The sequence below is a fragment of the Dendrobates tinctorius genome, unplaced genomic scaffold (assembly GCF_039654945.1).
Source record: "Dendrobates tinctorius isolate UK_male_01 unplaced genomic scaffold, ASM3965494v1 ptg000011l, whole genome shotgun sequence".
Taxonomy (NCBI): Eukaryota; Metazoa; Chordata; class Amphibia; order Anura; family Dendrobatidae; genus Dendrobates; species Dendrobates tinctorius.
In genome coordinates, this window is record NW_027361679.1 from 18,833,075 (window position 1) to 18,852,201 (window position 19,127).

Genomic DNA, 19,127 nt, shown 5'->3' on the forward strand with positions numbered 1-19,127 from the left:
ACAGACACAAGGTGTTCAGTAAGGATTCTGAATTTCTAATCATAACCTTTTTAGCTTTTTGATAATGGTTATATGAGGGCTTGATGTTTTTGAGATGAGTTGTGTTTGCCAGTGGGAGTTTTAGTATTCTTAACTTTACTCTAGTTTACGTGATGCAAAAATAAAGTGATAACTGTATTCTGTTGAGCAGCAAGATAACACCAATATCAAATTTCTAGGGTTTAAATAAAAAATGTTTTTTTTTGTATAATGAATAGTCATTGAAAAATCAAATGCATTTGGATCACCATATTCTGACAGTCATAAGTTTCCCTATTTTCTGGAACCAGAGGTGACCAAGGCATCTGCCAAAAACAATCATGGTGGGGCATATCCAGGCTGTGCTTGGGTCTATGCCCTCAACTTATCATTATATATCTATTCTTTATCAATTTTCATTATTAATGAAGTGTTTTCAATTTTACATATTTATGTGGTTATAGACTTTATGGTTGGTTTTATTTTGCTATTTTGCTTTTATGTGATTTATTTTAGAAAGAATGTGTGATTAAGTAGACAATATTCACACTCAGTATACAACTAGCACTTGTCAGAAATTGCTGAAGACCTCTCATATTAATTGTTATGCCTATTCATCAATTTTCGAGGTTCAACCAATTCTAGGTAATGCCTCTGCTGTGCCAACTTAAAGTCACTTCTTAAAGATCACCTCCACAGTGTTACATGGTATATCTAATGCCATAGATGTATTAAATGTATATTTCTCCTGATGGATAACTTTAAACATTGAGATGCCTTTACTGTGTTGCAAGTTTTTGTTTTTTTAAGTACGAAGGCTTCTTGCTGCAAATTGAAGCTGAGAACATATCATGAAGAATCATTCTTGAAAAGCTAAACTTTATATGGAGTTATTCAGAATCAGTTTAAATGATGACCATTGTGTTCTGACTTCTATTTTACATGAGTTTAAATATAAATAGCTAATTCCTATTTTCCTCCTCAAAAATCATTTCAGTTTGTTTCTTAATCAATTTGTACAGATTATGGGTGACATTCCTGGTAGAAAAAGTTTTGAAATTATTTTTCTTGATTTCATTACGTACATGACAAAGACATGGCTGTTTAAGAAGGCTGTGTAGATTTATTTATATCAGCATCAATTCCTAAAATTATAACTTTCTGTGGGGTTCTCAATACAAGTTATTGTCTGGGTAATAATAAAAGTTCTGAATATCTCATTCTTTGGCATTAAAAAGTTACAGATCAAAATTTCACTCTATCAAACTTTATAGTTAGCGCTATGCATTCAGGCAAGAGGAGCCCTTCTGTCATCTGCCAAGTAAGACATTTGTCATTCAGACTGTCAGATGGTTAAGCATGATTAATTACTCAGAGGAGATGTTCTCATTGTTCAAGATTCCAATGGAGGTGCACATTCCACCATCCCAGCTATACTTGGCATTTCACATGTTTATTTCAAGCTAAACTGCATCTACTTGAAGATGAAAACCCAATCCATGAAGCTCCTGATAAGCAGCTTCTGTGGTTATGGTATATTAATGCGGAGGCCATTTGGCACACGATGTTTATTGTTTCAGTTAAAACCCCAAGATTTTTACACAAACTAAACTTTATTACAGTTCTACTTGTGTGGCCTGGAACTTTGTGACTGAACTGTTTTCCCACTTACGCATTACAATAATGGCACCTCTTTGAGAAATCTTGCCATTTTATCTGACATTCCATTTTACCCCTTTACCCCAAAGGGTGGTTTGCACGTTAATGACCGGGCCAATTTTTAGCATATTGTACTTCATGCTAGTGGTAAAATTTCTTTGATATGACTTGCGTTTATTTGTGAAAAAAATAGATCTATTGTTGAAAATTTTTTCAATTTTGAATTTTCATGCTCTTAAATCACAGAGATATGGCACACAAAATACTTACAAAGTAACATTTCCCACATGTCTACTTTACATCAGCACAATTTTGGGACCAAATTTTTTTTGTTAGGACGTTATAAGTGTTTAAAGGTAACCAGCGATTTCTCATTTTTACAACACCATTTTTTTGGGGGGACCCCATCAAATTTGAAGTCACTTTGAGGGATCTATATGATAGAAAATTCCCAAAAGTGATACCATTCTAAAAACTGGACACCTCAAGGTGCTCAAAACCACATTCAAAAAGTTTATTAACTCTTCAGGTGCTTCACAGAAATTTTTCAAATGTTTTAAAAAATGAACATATAACTTTTTTCACAAAAAAAATTTCAGGTCCAATTTTTTTATTTTCTCAAGGGTAACAGGGGAAATTGGATGCCAAAAGTTATTGTGCAATTTGTCCTGAGTACGCTGATACCGCATATGTGGGGGTAAACCACTGTTTTGGCGCATGGCAGAGCTTGGAAGAGAAGGAGCACCGTTTTACTTTTTCAATGCAGAATTGGCTGACATTGAGATCAGACGCCATGTTGCAGTTGGAGAGCCCCTGATGTGCCTGAACAGTGGAAACCCCCAATTCTAACTTCAAACCTAACCCCAACACACCCCTAACTCTAATCCCAGCCCTATCCCTAGCCCTAACCATAACTCTAGGCCTAGCCCTAACTTTAACTCTAGCCCTAACCCCAAGTTTAACCCTAATGGGAAAATGAAAATAAATAATTTTTTTTAATTTCATTATTTTTCCATAACTAAGGGGGTGATAAAGGTGGGTTTGATTTACTGTTTATAGAGGGTTTGACAGCTGTCACATGCTAAAAGACACTTTTTATTGCAAAAATATTTTTGCATCACCACATTTTGAGGGCAGTAATTTTTCCATATTTTGGTCCACAGAGTCATGTGAGCTCTAATTTTTTGTGGGATGAGTTGATGTTTTTATTGGTACCATTTTCAAGCACATGACATTTTTTGATTGCTTTTTATTATGATTTTTGAACAAAAACCAGCATTTCATGAATTTATTTTTTGGGGGGCGTTTATACCGTTCCACATGTGGTAAAATTGATAAGGCAGGTTTATTCTTCGGGTCATTACGGTTACAGCGATACCTCATTTATTTTATGTTTTGGCGCTTTTATACACTAAAAACAATTTTATATAAATAACTATTTTTGCATCACTTTAATCTGCAAGCTATAACTTTTTTATTTTTTTGCTCATGATGCTGTATTGTGGCTCATTTTTTGCGGGGCAAGATGACATTTTTAGCAGTTCCATTTTTATTTATATCCGTCTTTTTGATCGTGTGTTATTCCACTTTTTCTTCAGCGGTATGATGATAAACCATTTTTTTGCCTTTTTTAAGAGATTCACTAAAGAGGTTAACTTGTGGGAAAGTTTTATAGGGTGGGTCGTTACAGATGCGTCGATCACATCGCGTTGTTCTGAGGGTCTCAGGGAAGTACGCCAGGAGCCCCCTCCCTGTGCGATGCTTCCCTATGCCACTGGAACACTGCGATCATGTTTGATCGCAGTGTGCCAGGGGTTAAAGTGCTGGGAGCTCTCTGTGAGCACTCCTGGCACTTAGTGCTGGGTGTCAGCTGTGATAATCAGCTGACACCCAGCCGTGATCAGCTGAGCTCCCCCCGTGAGCACAGCTGATCTCGATGATGTAGTATTCCATCCATGGGCATTAAGGCCCAGGACACATGCATGGGATAGTGCATAATATGTCAGAAAGGGGTTAAAAATAAAGCTAATGATAATGTAATATTTAAATGGTTATTATCTTTTTATTAAACTTAGCATAAAGCCATTGAACAATCAAATACAACATTGTAATATATCATACCATGGAAAAATTATTCTTTCTCCACTTGTGAGCAACTTCTTCTCATCCATCTGTCTCCTGAAATTATCATTAACTTGGAGAGATGAAAATTTTTTTTTTACTGTATCGTTTTTTCAGCATATCATTAAAAAAAACCAAAATGTGTAATCTCTGGCCACAAAGAAAATTTTAGACTTAGAGGCATGATTTGCATTACTGATCAAACCTACATGCAGAGTAGATAATTCAAGATCCATCAATCACAATTGGCAATCTCCCAGCTGACCCTGCTTCCACTCTATTCGCAATCACCTTTTCACATGCTCATTAGATGGTTCAGTACAAAAATTAGGGTTAGACTCAGTTCATTTCTGCTAATATATTGAATTTCTTGAAACAACAGAAAGTATGTCTAATGGTACCGTTACACCTAGCGACTCACCAGCGATCCCGACCAGTGATATGACGCGGTCAGGATCGCTGGTGAATCGCTAGGTGGTCGCTAGTGAGCTGCGACACAGGCAGATCTCACCAGCGACATCGCTGGGGACGGGGATCGCTACTTACCTGTCAGACGAGGCGATCCTGCGTCCTCCCGCCCGGCTCCATGCGTCGCTCATCGTCACAGCAGGAAGCGCCGCAGGAAGTGACCGACGAGGAATGGTCCAGCAGCTTCTCGCGCGATCAGCGATAGCCAGCGGGGAAGCCGGTCGGAGGTAAGTATCACATGCAGCGATATCGCTAGCAATATCGCTGCAACGTCACAAAATCGGTGACTTTGCAGCGATATTGCTAGCGATATCGCAGTGTGTAACGGGGGCTTAAGGCCCCCGTCACACATAGTGATGCACCAGCGATCCCGACAATGATATGACCTTGTCAGGATCGCTGGTATATCACTACATGATCGCTGGTGAGCTGCCAAACAGGCAGATCTCACCAGCGAAGAGGACCAGCGACGTCACGGGTAACAAGCGAGGGCGTCGCTTAGTTACCCACTGTGTACCTTAGATACCAGCACGCTGGTGCAGGGAGCTGGTAACCAAGCTAAACAGCGGGTAACTAAGTGACGTGCACGTCGGTCACTGATACCTGTCACACACAGCGATATCGCTGGTGAGATCGCTGTTGCGTCACAAAACTTGTGACTCAGCAGCGATCTCACTAGCTATCTCGCTGTATGTGATGGGGGCTTAACATGGCCCAGTGGTCAGTATTTGCAAAACTTCTCTTTTGTATTTTAATATTGATAAGGAAAAATAAAAAAAAATATTTAAAAGGTTTAAAATTAAAACCTAATTTAAATTATATTTATTTTTCTTATGACACATTCCATTTTTGAACATGGGATAAGGAAGGAGGAATATGGTGAGGGTTAAAGGCAGAAAGAAACATGCAATATCAAATAAGTGTTTGATCTCACTGTGGAGTTGAATTTACAGCAACACTGCTTGTTATTGTAGTATAATGTATACCATGCTACGGCATCTAATGATGTGCTACATAGACACATTAGAGCAGAAACTCCTAATTTTCCTTTCCATGTATAAGAAGCATATATCATCAAGCCTTCACTTACTAGCTCAGAAACAACTAAAAAATCAAGAATAAAGCTTGTGGTGGAGAACAGTATTGAAAAATACAGATTATAAGTCATGTAATTGCCATTCCTCATGTACACTCACATGAGATTTTATTCTGAAAAGTCAACCAAAATAAAAAAAGTGTTAACTTATGCTACAGATAATCTCTATGTAATTTCATGGCTGCACACACTTTATGCACCCTCCAGTGTGACTAGAGCTGCCAAAACCCACCAAAGAAAATTATCTTGAGTATTAGGTCACGTAGTGTATACCGAATTCAGTCACAGATAAATGAGTAAAGTGCATAAAGAGGTAAAGAGAAGTGTCAATCACTAAGAAGAAACTGCCATTTTAAATTAATAAGAATCAAACTGTGTTTCTTCTAAATCTAAAGCATTGACAAAAGTGCTCTGACGCCTCCAGAAAGGGCCCGCCTTTGCCGCAAAAGACAATCAAAGCTCCCAGGTTGTGGGATCCTGACATGCAATGCAAGATAGCACAAACCTCCTTAGCCCGCTTGCAGGGAAACTGCAAGATCGTGCATGATTTTTTTCTTTGCACTCGTCCAGCATTGTTGCTTAATTTACAAAGCTGTTACTTAGCGGTAAATGTTGCACTGATTTAAAGAAAATGGAAATGCAGAATTAATGCAGAGAGAGATCTCTTGAGACCTTGCTTTTATTTTTTGAAAGAGAGTCTTTGTAGGGATGTGGGTCCCACTCTGCATGCCAGAATTCCACAACCCAGAAGTTTGGGTCCAATTTTTGCTAGAAAGTCAGGAACTTTCAGGAGTCATTAGTGTTGCTTCTGTGCACTTTTGACCTGAATTTTTATTTCATAAAATCACCAGTATAGGGCTGCCCGCTCTTCAAATCAAAAGGGCAGCCTTAGATTCGTGTTAGCTCATTCAATATAAATCATCTTGGTCTCATTTTTTTTTATTGCAAGATTACCTATAGATGCAACTAATATTAAGTTTAACAAAACTTTATTATTGCTTAAGGTATAGCTGTAAAGAATGCATGTGACTTTTAGAAACAGAAAACAAGACCAAATGCAGATACCATACCGAGAAGATTTTAGTTTAAAATTAGTTCCTTTGATGCCTGCAGAACATGCTAATTTTAGCCAGAAATGTTAAGAATCTCTACAATTTATCACAGATGGAGAGCAATTAACTTGTGAGAATAGAAAGGCGATTGGTTACACCTGAACTAATTCAAAATTCCTTTTAAGTAAAAGCTCTATTTAAGAAGGTTTTTTTTTTATCAGTTCAGAACAACAATCAAACATGGTTGAAAAACCAAAAGTAAAGTTTGTGAAAGGTTTATATTACAAAAGTTACAAAAGTTTGTGTTTAAGTAAAGTAGTTAATACTTTTGTGGTGAGCCATGGGTAAGGTGCCAAATAATGCAGAGGGGCCAGCTGGGGCATGTCATTCCACAAATAGCAGATAGTAATGTAATGGTAGCTGAACTGGGTTTCTGGATCCCTAAACAATTCCCTGATTTTCACAATTTTTAATAGCAGGAGATTGCACTTATGAATTTAGGAAGATAGAATAGGACCCCTAAGGAGCACTCCAACAGAGGTGATGTCTGGATGTAGATGCTTGTTGGAGTGGAGGGCCCTTGACTTAGTTGTGACCTAAGAGCAGTTGGAAGTAATCATATAATTATGTGAACTTGCAAACAACATTTCTTTACTGATACACAAAGTATTTCCATATGAGGAGGTTTCTTCCTGTGAAGCAAGCAGCTTTAGGGTCTGTGGAGACAAGGGGGTTAGTGGTTGCTCTTGTCCACTGGCCTGAGACTGCACAAAACAGGGCTCATCCCACTGAATGCCCGCTTGCTGGGAATAGAGTAGCTGTGACTTCAGGGCTTCCAGGGCTGACTACCCCCACCTGTGGCACCTTGCTTTTGGTGAGTACCCACAGAGAGGAGATAACAACAAGCTTAGGAAGCTGCTAGTCCATCGAGACATGTGACCAGATCACCTGATGATCCCAATCTGGCTTCTGTCATGGTCCAGTCCGGAGTTTATCTTCTGCTGTCTTCACTCCGGACTGGTCATGCGGGGGTTAATCTCCTCAGCCTCGTTCTGGAGCTAGCGGGGCTATTTAAATCCCTCACAGCCTGCTGACCAGTGTTAGTGATAGCTCAAGCTTGCAGTTTAGAGCCGCTGACCCTTGTACCCTGGTGATCCTCCTGCCTTTGACTGATATTCACGTGTATGACCCGGACTGATTTCTGACCCCGTCTCTTGGTATTCGTCTCACGTTTTGGACCCCGTGCTCATGTTCTGGCTTTCTGACTCTCGGCTTTGGTATTTTGACTACGTGTATTGCTGCTCCTTCTGGTACGTCTGCTCCTGTTGGTTTCTGACTCGGTTCGTCTGACTATTCTCTCTTGTTACCTGTGGCACCTGTGCTGTTGCTCAGGGTTGCTGCTCTTTGTGTATAACCTCTCTTCCCTCACCAGCTCCCCCTGGTGGAGGTTTCACTACATTATCACTAACCTCACATTTAAACGGGATTTTGCTTTTTTTTTTCCTTGGCCATGGATCTGCTGCATAACTTGGCAGATCAAGTGTCCAGTTTGACGCAGATGGCGCAGGACTTTTCTGTGAATCATCAGTCCCTTGTCATGTCTCAGACCCTCTTACAGAAAGAACTGACTGAGACTATTAAGACCATGCAGGGAAACACCTCTCATATTGTTTGTCCACCAGGTGACTCTGTAGATGTTATTTTGCACTCTCCTGAACCCTCAGTTAAACTTCCTGACACATTTTCTGGCGAAAAAGATAAATTTCATATATTCAAGGAGAGTTGTAAATTATGGTTTTCTCTTAGACCCCGATCATCTGGGGATGAGACTCAGCGGGTGGGGATTGTTATCTCCTTACTTAGGGAGGGTCCCCAATCCTGGGCTTTTTTGTTGCCCCCTACTGCCCCTGAACGGATGTTGGTAGATAGGTTCTTTGAGGCCCTAGGACTTATCTTTGACGAGCTGGACCGTGTTAGGGTGGCAGAGGACACTATTTTGGGTCTGGGGCAAGGGAAGCACTCAGCCGAATGGTACAGCTCCGAAATTCCGTCGATGGTCCACTGAGGTGTCCTGGGACGACTCTGCACTGAGATGTCTGTTCAGGAAGGGACTGTCGGATTGCTTGAAGGACGCTCTGGCTCTCCATCCACCTCCCAGTTCATTGGAGGAGGCTATGAGTCAGGCTATCCGTATGGATCGGAGACTGCGGGAGAGAGGTGTTACTCAGCGAGGGGTTCCGTTTTTCCCTGCTAACCCTGATGTTTTGCTTCCATCTGAACCTATGGAGGTGGGAGCCACCAACCCCCAGGAGAAAGAGAGGAGACGGCGACGTGATGGAAAATTGTGTTTTTACTGCGGAGATCCCGGACATTGAAAAAAAGACTGTCCCTCCTGTCCTCCGACTAACAAGCGGCTGAGTCTGGGTGATAATCGTGGAGACCCAGACTCTCAGGTACCTTTTTCTTCCTTTTCAAGAGTACTGCTAAAGGTGGAACTTGGTGTTGAGAACGGCTTTTTCCATACTTCAGCTTTTGTAGACTGTGGGTCATCCCTGAACCTGATTGACTCTAAGCTGGTGGCTCGCTGTAGATTAGGGACAGTTAGGTTGGGTACTCCCTTAAAAATTGTGGCTATTGATTCTACGCCACTCACTAAGGATGGTCTCCATTTCAGTTCTAAAGAATTTACCCTCAGGGTGGGGGCCCTACACCAGGAGCGCATGTCATGCTTTGTTTTGGATAACCTCCCTGCTGGCCTGGTGTTAGGGTTTCCCTGGTTGCAATGGCATAAGCCAGTTATTGACTGGGGGTCCTGGGATATTGTTAAATGGGGACCTGGTTGTTCTAAAAATTGTCTTGCTACTGTGTCTATGTCATCGTCAACCTGGAGGGTATTCCGGAGTACCTAAAGGGTTTTAAGGATGTGTTCTCCGAAAAGGAGGCTGAGGTTCTACCACCACACCGCCCATTCGATTGTGCCGTGGATCTTGTTCCCAGTGCCAAATTGCCCAAAGCCCAGCTGTACAATCTCTCCGGCCCTGAGCAGGCTGCTATGAAGGAGTATATCTCTGAAAGCCTCCGTAAAGGGCATATACGGCCATCTGAATAAAATAACCATAAGAAACGCCTACCCTCTCCCACTGATACCTGATTTGTACAATCAATTGTCGGGGGCCAGGTGGTTCTCTAAGTTGGACCTCAGGGGAGCATACAATCTCATCCGTATGCGGGAGGGGGATGAATGGAAAACTGCGTTTCTCACCTCTGAGGGTCTGTTTGAAAATTTGGTTATGCCCTTCGGTTTGATTACCGCACCAGCGGTATTCCAGAATTTCACTAACCATGTTTTTTCTGATTTTATTGGACGTTTTGTGGTTGTTTATCTTGACGATATACTTATATATTTTTCTGATAGACAAAGTCATATGGGTCATCTTCATGCGGTTCTCCAGAGGCTCAGGGAGAACTCACTCTTTGCCAAATTGGAGAAGTGTTCATTTTTTACTCAAGAAGTGTCCTTTCTAGGGGTCATCCTGTCCGCTGAGGGGTTTCGTATGGACCCTAGGAAGGTACAGGCCATTGTGTATTGGGTGCAACCCAGAGATCTCAAGGGTCTTCAGCGATTTCTGGGTTTCGCCAATTATTATAGAAAATTCATCAAGGGGTTCTCTCAAGTGGTCAAACCCCTCACTGATCTCACCCAAAAGGGAGCGGATCTTAAAAACTGGTCAGCTCCTGCTGTGGCGGCGTTTTCTTTGTTAAAAGAACGTTTCATGACTGCTCCGGTACTGGTGCAACCTGACTTGTCTAAACCATTCATCGTGGAAGTGGATGCCTCTGAGGTGGGAGTGGGGGCTGTGTTGTCCCAGGGGCCCACCACATTAACTAACTTAAGATCCTGGGCCTTCTTTTCTAAAAAATTTTCCTCTGCTGAAAGGAATTATGATGTGGGTAACTGAGAGTTGTTGGCCATTAAATTGGCTTTTGAAGAATGGAGGCATTTTTTGGAGGGGGCTGTTCATCGTATCACTGTCATTACAGATCACAAGAATCTGTCTTACATCGAATCCGCCAAACGTCCGACTCCGAGACAGGCAAGGTGGTCACTTTTTTTTTCCAGATTTCAGTTTTCCATCACTTTCAGACCAGGTTCCAACAATGTGAAGGCGGATGCCTTGTCTCACAGCCTAGATCCGGTATCGCCTCCGGAGCCTCCTTCCTCCATTCTTCAGCGCGGGGTGGTGGTGGCTTTGGTGTTCCAGAGATTGGAGCAGGAGATTCGTGAGGCCCAATCTCTTGCTCCCCCATCCATACCTGAAAATAAGCTCTTTGTGCCTGTCCAGTATCGGTTAAGAGTGCTTCGGGAGTTCCACGACTCAGCTCTGAGTGGGCATCCAGGAATCTCGGCCACTCGTAAAGCCATCACTAGGCTGTTCTGGTGGCCCTCGTTGACTTCTGATGTCACTGGTTTTGTGTCCTCCTGTGAAACTTGTGCCCGCACTAAAGCCTCCCACAACCGGCCGGCCGGGGAATTGGTGCCACTGCCAATTCCGGATAGACCGTGGACTCACCTGTCCATGGATTTTATCACCGATCTCCCACCCTCTAATGGCAAAACCGTGATCTGGGTAGTTGTGGATAGGTTCAGCAAACAAGCACATTTTGTACCCTTAACGGGCCTTCCTAATGCTGAGACTCTATCTGGGCTGTTCATTGAGCATGTGATTCGGTTGCATGGTGTGCCTGTCAATGTGGTGTCTGATAGAGGGGTGCAATTCGTGTCAAAATTCTGGAGAGCTTTTTGCAAAAGGCTGGGCATCAGTCTGACCTTTTCATCGGCCTACCATCCCGAGACCAATGGTCAGACTGAAAGGACCAATCAGTCTTTAGAGCAGATCCTGCGGTGTCTTGTCACATCCAGACAGGATGATTGGTGCTCTATGATACCTATGGCGGAATTTGCCTTCAATAATCGTGTCAATCAGTCTACTGGTACTTCTCCTTTCTTCTGCAACTACGGGTTTCACCCTCATTTTGGTGAATTCTCCAGACTAGATTCGGAGTGTCCAGGGGCTGATTCAGCCTTTTTGCGGTTGGAGGAGGTTTGGAAGGAAGTTCAGAGAAACATTGGGGAGTGTTATGAATGAGTCACCGTAGGAGGCAAAAACAGAAATACAAGCTAAGTCCAGAAAACCAGAGAAGTAGGCAACTATCAGATTGCAGACCCCTGAACCTATCAACACAACTAGCAGTAGCCGTGGGGGGTTCCTACGATGCCCTAGACCCCTCGATCACAGCCGGAGAATTAAATAGGCCTAAAGAAAGAAAGGGGAAATCTAAACTGCCCCAGAGCAGACCCCAAAGCAATAGGCAGCCCCCAACATATAATGACGGTGAAGCAAGATGAAAACACTAACACAGACAAAAAGATAGACTGAGCAAAGACGGGGACCAAATCTACCTAGATAGGAAAGGACAGGAAGGCTGCTGTCTGCAATCTGCCAAAACCCTATCAAAGACATAAGCCAACAGCTGATATGAAAAAGGCCCTGAAGCAGCTAGGCTTCAAAAACTAAATCAGCACTCAGGTATTTTCAGAAGACAGAGCTAAAGGAATTCAGCACACCCCAGCAGGGAATGGCAGAAATCCAGAAAAACAAAGCAAAACAAGGTCAAAGCACAAATGCAAAAGGCCGAGCAGCAAACTTAGCTTTAGAGGAGCAGGAATTCAGACTGGTCTCCAAGGATCCCACAGAGAAATCACCCGCAGGGCAGAAGGGCGTCGGCAGCCTTATATCCAGCCAGTCATCATCATCAGCCTCAGGTGTTTGATAATCAGGCTCACTACCTTTCTTTACCAGAAGAGGGAGTTCCTCGGGCCTCAGTAATGAAGGGGAAAATGAACTCACAACAGGGGAGGCTCAGGGCAAATATAAGTTTTTTGCAGATAAACGACGCTCGGTGGGGCCGGCTTATCAGGTGGGGGATAAGGTATGGTTATCCACCAAAAACATAAGGCTGAGAATTCCCTCTGCTAAGTTGGGTCCCAAGTTTATTGGTCCGTATGAGATTTTAGAGGTGATTAATCCTGTGGTCTTTCGCCTGCGGTTGCCTCCGTCATTACGGATTCCTAATGTGTTCCACAAAGCGCTTCTGAAGCCCTCGGTACCTTAATCTGACGTGTCTCCCTCGCACCCGCCGCCTGTTATGGTAGATGGGCAGACCGAGTACGAGGTGGAAGAGGTGGTGGATTCTCGTATGCTCCATCGTTCACTTCAGTACTTGGTCCATTGGAAAGGATACGGTCCTGAGGATCGGTCATGGGTGCAGGCGCGTTCGGTCCATGCGGATCGGTTGGTCCGGGCCTTTCACGCTCATCATCCAGGGAAGCCTGGGGGTCCAGTGGCCCCCCATTGAGAGAGGGGTACTGTCATGGTCCAGTCCGGAGTTTATCTTCTGCTGTCTTCACTCCGGACTGGTCATGCGGGGGTTAATCTCCTCAGCCTCGTTCTGGAGCTAGTTGGGCTATTTAAATCCCTCACAGCCTGCTGACCAGTGTTAGTGATAGCTCAAGCTTGCAGTTTAGAGCCGCTGACCCTTGTACCCTGGTGATCCTCCTGCCTTTGACTGATATTCACGTGTATTACCCGGACTGATTTCTGACCCCGTCTCTTAGTATTCGTCTCTGCTGTTACGTTCCCTCTCTGGCATCTGACTCCCTGGCTTGTACCCCGACCACGTATTTCGTCTCATGTTTTGGACCCCGTGCTCATGTGCTGGCTTTCTGACTCTCGGCTTTGGTATTTTGACTACATGTATTGCTGCTCCTTCTGGTACGTCTGCTCCTGTTAGTTTCTGACTCGGTTCGTCTGACTATTCTCTCTTGTTACCTGTGGCACCTGTGCTGTTGCTCAGGGTTGCTGCTCTTAGTGTATAACCTCACTTCCCTCACCAGCTCCCCCTGGTGGAGGTTTCACTACAGCTTCTTCGCACATGGACTCAGATGACCGGAGGGTCTCAAACTGGTTTTCCAAACATATCCATGGGGGACAGGTGACTGGAGGGTCCTAACTTGGTTTCCCCAAACATATCAATGGGTTCAGTGAGAATTAATGGAGCAGATATGTATTCTTCCAGCTAAGGCTGTGGTCCATAAAGGGAACCAGTCACCAGTTTTGTGACATACCAGCTAAAATTATCACCTTATTCAGCATCTGTGCTGCATTCCCTAAATCCTTGTATAACCCCCTGACTCCTCTTGTATACTCCCGAAAAAGCTTTTTAATTTCGTCTGCGCAGTATAGTAATCTTAGTCCGGTCCAATGGGCATGGTTTCGGGCCTCTTAATCGGCTGTTGCTTGCCATCCTACTTCATGGATGACGACTCTTGCATCATCCACATCACCATGTGACATCTCATGCCTGCCCATCGGACCGGACTGAGATTACCATACAGTGCTGGAGAAATTAATAAAGATTTTCAGGAGTATACAAGGGGAGTCATGGCTTTTTATAAGGATTTAGGGATTGTAACGCAGACACTGAATGAGGTGATATTTTTAGCACCACAAAACTGGTGACAGGCTCTCTTTAAGCTGACCACCCTGTAGAATGTCAAATCTGTCTCTCTTGATGGAGCCATGGTGTCCAAGCAGCTATCCTGTAGAGTGTTCCTGGCTGTGATTTTGTAAAGAGTCTCAATTTGCAGTAGGATAGAAAATCCCTTTTTGTACCTACTTGTGTGGTTCAGGCCATCATACACAAGTCGGGGAGTGGTGGGATTGTTTGAGTATTTAACCCCGTTCATAACAGGAGCTTTTTTCAGTTTTGCGTTTTTGTTTTTTGCTATCATACTTCCCAGAGCCATAACTGTCTTATTTTTCATCAATATGACTATGTGGGGACTTGGTTTTTTGTGGGATCAGTTGTACTTTTGAATAACACCATTGATTTGTAAAATCAATGTACTACAATGTGTCATGTACTAGAAAATGGGAAAAAAATTCCAAGTGCAGTGAAATTGCAAAAAAAGAGCAATCTCACACTTGTTTTTTTGTTTGGCTTTTTTACTAGGTTCACTAAATGCTAAAACTGACCTGCCATTATGATTCTCCAGGTCATTATGAGTTCATAAACACAAAATATGTCTAGGCTTTTTTTATATAAGTGGAGAAAAAAATTCCAAACTTTGCTAAAAAACATTGTGCCATTTTCTGATACCCATAGCATCTCCATTTTTCGAGATCTTGGGTTTGGTGAGGGCTTATTTTTTGAGTGCCGAGCTGATGTTTTTAATGATACCATTTTGGTGCAGATATGATCTTTTGATCACCCATTATTGCATTTTAATGCAATGTCGTGTCAACAAAAAAAGCGTAATATGGCATTTTGACTTTTCTCTCGCTATGCCATTTAGTGATCAAGCTAATCCTTTTTTATTGATAGATCGGGCAATTCTGAATGCGGCGATACCAAATATATGTTTGATTTTTTATTATTTATTTTGAATTCCAGTATGTGGCATGAAAGTACAAAGCACAATGCACATTTATCAATCCTCAGAAAATGCACCTTCCAACACTTAATAATTTATATGTTTTCTAAATCAAGTGCTCAAAGTAATTCGGGTACACTGGACCAGATCTACTACCAAACGACATTTATTTTATGGCAGTAGTAGAAAGGGTACAAGGATACAACACTATTAAAAGGGTTGAAACCTATTTAGATATTGATGGCCTATTATTAGGATAGATCATTGACATCCCTAAGGCCCTATCCATTGTAAACCCAGCTTCTATAGATAAACATTTTATGAAGCCATACTGTCAGCTGCTTGGATATTGTTGGCTCATCCCTGGGATAGGTCATCAATATTAGATCAGTGGGGATGCAAAATCTAACAATCTCTTTCATCAGCTACAGTTGTGCTCAAAAGTTTACATACCCCAGCAGAATTTTTGCTTTCTGGCCTTTTTTCAGAGAATATGAATGATAACATCAAAACTTTTTCTCCACTCTTGATTGGTGGTTGAGTGAAGCCATATATTGTCAAACTACTGTGTTTTCTCTTTTGAAATCATAATGACAACCCAAAGCATCCAAATGACCCTGATTAAAAGTTTACATACCCTGGTAATTTTGGCCTGATAACATGCACAGAAGTTGACACAAATGGGTTTGACTGGCTACTAAAGATAAAATCCTCACCTGTGACAAATGCAAGGAAAATTGTTTGGGATGCAAAGAAAAACCCACAAATAATATTAGCAGAAATACTGTATTCTCTGAAAACTATCGGTGTGGCTGTTTCAAGATGCACGATAAGGAGGCACTTGAAGAAAAATGGGCTGCATGGTGCGGTCGAGTGGCCAGAAGAAAGCCATTACTGTGCAAATGCCACAAACTATCTTGCCTACAATACACAAAACAGCACAGAGACAAGCCTTATAACTTCTGGAACAAGGTAATTTGGAGTGATGAGACCTAAATTGAACTTTTTGGCCACAACCATAACTGTTACATTTGGAGAGAGGTCAACAAGGCCTATGATGAACAGAACACCATTCCTACTGTAAAGCATGGAGGTGGATTGCTGATATTTTGAGTATGTGTGAGCTACAAAGGCACAGGAAACTTGGTCAAAGTTGAAGGAAAGATGAATGCCTAATGTTATCATCAAATATTGGAGGCAAATTTTGGAAGCTGCGAATGGGACATACTTGGACATTTCAACATGACAACGATGCAAAACACAAGGCCAAGTTGACCTGTCATTGGCTACAGCAGAACAAAGTGAAGGTTCTAGAGTGGATATCTCAGTCTCCTGAACTCAATTTCATTGAGCCACTCTGGGGAGATTTCAAAAGCACAATTCATGCTAGACAGCCCAGGAATTTACAGGAAGTGAAAGTTTCTTGGCAAGAATAGTGGGCAGCTTTACAATCTGAGAAAATATAGAACCTCATCCACAACTACCACAAAAGATTTCAAGCTGTCATTGATGTTAGAGGGGGCAATACATGGTATTAAGAAATGTGGTATTTGAATTTTTGATCAAGGTCATTTGGCTTTCTTTGGCGACTCGACACAGCCACACCGCTAGTTTTCAGAGTGCAGTATTTAAGCTGATGTTAATTTTGGGTTTTTCTTTGCATCCCAAACAATTTTTCTGGCATTTGTCACAGGTTACAGGTGAGGATGTAATCTTTTTCCTAGCCATTCAAACCCATTTGTGTCAACTTCTGTGCATGTTATCAGGCCAAAATCACAGGGGTATGTGAACTTTTGATCATTGTCATTTGTATGTTTTGGGTTGTCATTATGATTTAAAAAGAGAAAACCCGGTAGTTTAACAATAAATGGCTTCACCCAACCATTAACCATGAGTGGAGAAAAAGTTTTGGTGTTATCATTCATATTCTCTGAAAAAAGGTCAAGAAAGCAAAAATTCTGTAAACCTTTGAGCACAACTGTATGTGCAAGAGAAAGCTGTGTAGCAGCTGTTCCCATGTGCTGCAACTCTTTTCATACTGAATTGAATAGAAGCTGAATTCCACTACTTTGAGAAGGCCACTACACAGTTTACCAATACATATTATTCAGACTCTATGCACTGTGTACATATGCCTGCTGCACACAGTTTTTTACTTGCAGTGTCAGGTTTGAGATCCCCAATAATATAATATTGAAGACCTATCCGTAGGATAGGTGATCAATTTTAAAGTACTGAACAAGTTGTTTAATTCATCAGAAGTGTCAGAATTCTTTAGTTGCTGGCTGAATTTCCAAACATTTACCTGACCAACAACAATATTAATCTATTGAGAAACATTATACTCTTCATAGTCCAAATCTGTATTCACAATGCTATAGGCTTTAGAGCTGAAATCTACGTGTATAGCTCATTGATTGTGTTTAAATAGTGCTTGCTCTGGCAATAGCATTTTAGAAATCATTTGCATTATTTTAAATTTAGAGAGCTTACTCAACTTCAATCTGTAGATTATTACAATACATAGCCTAGAAATTGGAGTTCCAAATGAACATGCACAGGAAAATGTCCTGATTCCCATAAGTCCTACCTTATCTGCTTGTACTAGATAAGAAAACAGCTCTTCAGCCTGTTAGCTAGCTAAATTTGCACATCCATCGATTTGGGGAACTAACCGGTCCTAAAATCAACTGGAGCAAATCTGTGATTATGCCACTTAGTGGATAACATAACTCTGCCTATGCTATGTGGTTTACAGGTAGTACAAAAATTTAAATACTTAGGTATCATAATAAATCAAAACCCGATAGATGACCTTAAAGATAATATATATACCCTGGGAGATATGATGAGGAAAAACTTTGAGATATGGTCCCCTATCTGTTGTGGGCAGAATTGGATTGATAAAAATTATAATCCTTCCCAAATGTTTATATATGTTGGAGCACATATCAATTATGGTCCCTAAGGGTTTCTTTAAAAAAATACATAGCATGATAGCAATGTTTGTGTGCGGATCATTCAGATCTAGATTGAGTATTGGATCCCTGCAGAGGGCCAAAAACCAGGGCAGTTATGCTCTCCCTGACTTGTATTTATATTATTTAGCTGGTTAGTTGCATTATTTAAAACAATGGTTAATTGGAGATAGGCCCAGTAATGCAGAGGCACATCTCATGCAGTTTTTAGATGGGCATACACCGTGGGCAATATTGGAAGGTTCATTTAGACCACCCCAAGGATTGTTATTTGCACATAAATTAGCGATACAAATTTGGCAAGAAAGTAAACGTATTATAAGGTTCACTGATCAGATTGGCGATGTTCAGATATGGGATAATCCCGAGTACCCACACCTTCAGAATTTACAAGATACAAGTTTTAGGAAACAGAATGGAATAATAACACTTAGTCAGATTTTTAAAAACAAAATTTTATTATCGTTTGACCAAATTCATGTAAGATTTGGAGTTTCTTATATAGAATTTTATAGATACCTGCAGCTGAGGCACACCATAATGCATCAATTCCCATTTTCTAGAATGAGATTATCTAAATACCCATTGATAGGAGTATTATCAACCCAAGGACCTTAGGGGGTGATTTCCTCTCTTTATACCTTTTAATTGAATTCTAAAATTGCATCCACTCAGCTCACTGTAGAAAGTAAGTGGCACCACTTGATACCTTCTATCACTGATGAACAGTGGAATGATGCCCTAGAGGCACAGACGATGGTGTCACCAGCTGCAAACAACAAGTTAATCCAATTGTACAGTTAGGTCCATATATATTTGGACAGATACATTTTTCTAATTTTGTTTCTAGACATTACCACAATGAATTTTATACAAAACAATTCAGATGCATTTTAAGTTCAGACTTTCAGCTTTCATTTGAGGGTATCCACATTAAAATTGGATGACGGGTTTAGGAGTTTCAGTGCCTTAACATGTGCCACCTTGTTTTTAAAGAGACCAAAAGTAATTAGACAATTGACTCCAAGGCTATTTCATGGACAGGTGTGGGCAATCCCTTCGTTATGTCATTCTCAATTAAGCAGATAAAAGGCATGGAGTTGATTTGAGGTGTGGTGTTTGCATTTGGAAGGTTTTGCTGCGAAGGAAACATGCGGTCAAAGGAGCTCTCCATGCAGGTGAAACAAGCCATCCTTAAGCTGCAAAAACAGAAAAAACCCATCCGAGAAATTGCTACAACA

At 41.6% G+C, this 19,127-nt stretch overlaps 1 protein-coding gene across 1 annotated transcript in view; it reads right to left on the bottom strand.

The window, feature by feature from the left end:
* The window catches only part of GRID2 (glutamate ionotropic receptor delta type subunit 2), a 2,095,611-nt gene that overhangs the window by 1,196,168 nt on the left and 880,316 nt on the right, over positions 1-19,127 (bottom strand). The gene's annotated exons all lie outside the window — the stretch shown is intronic.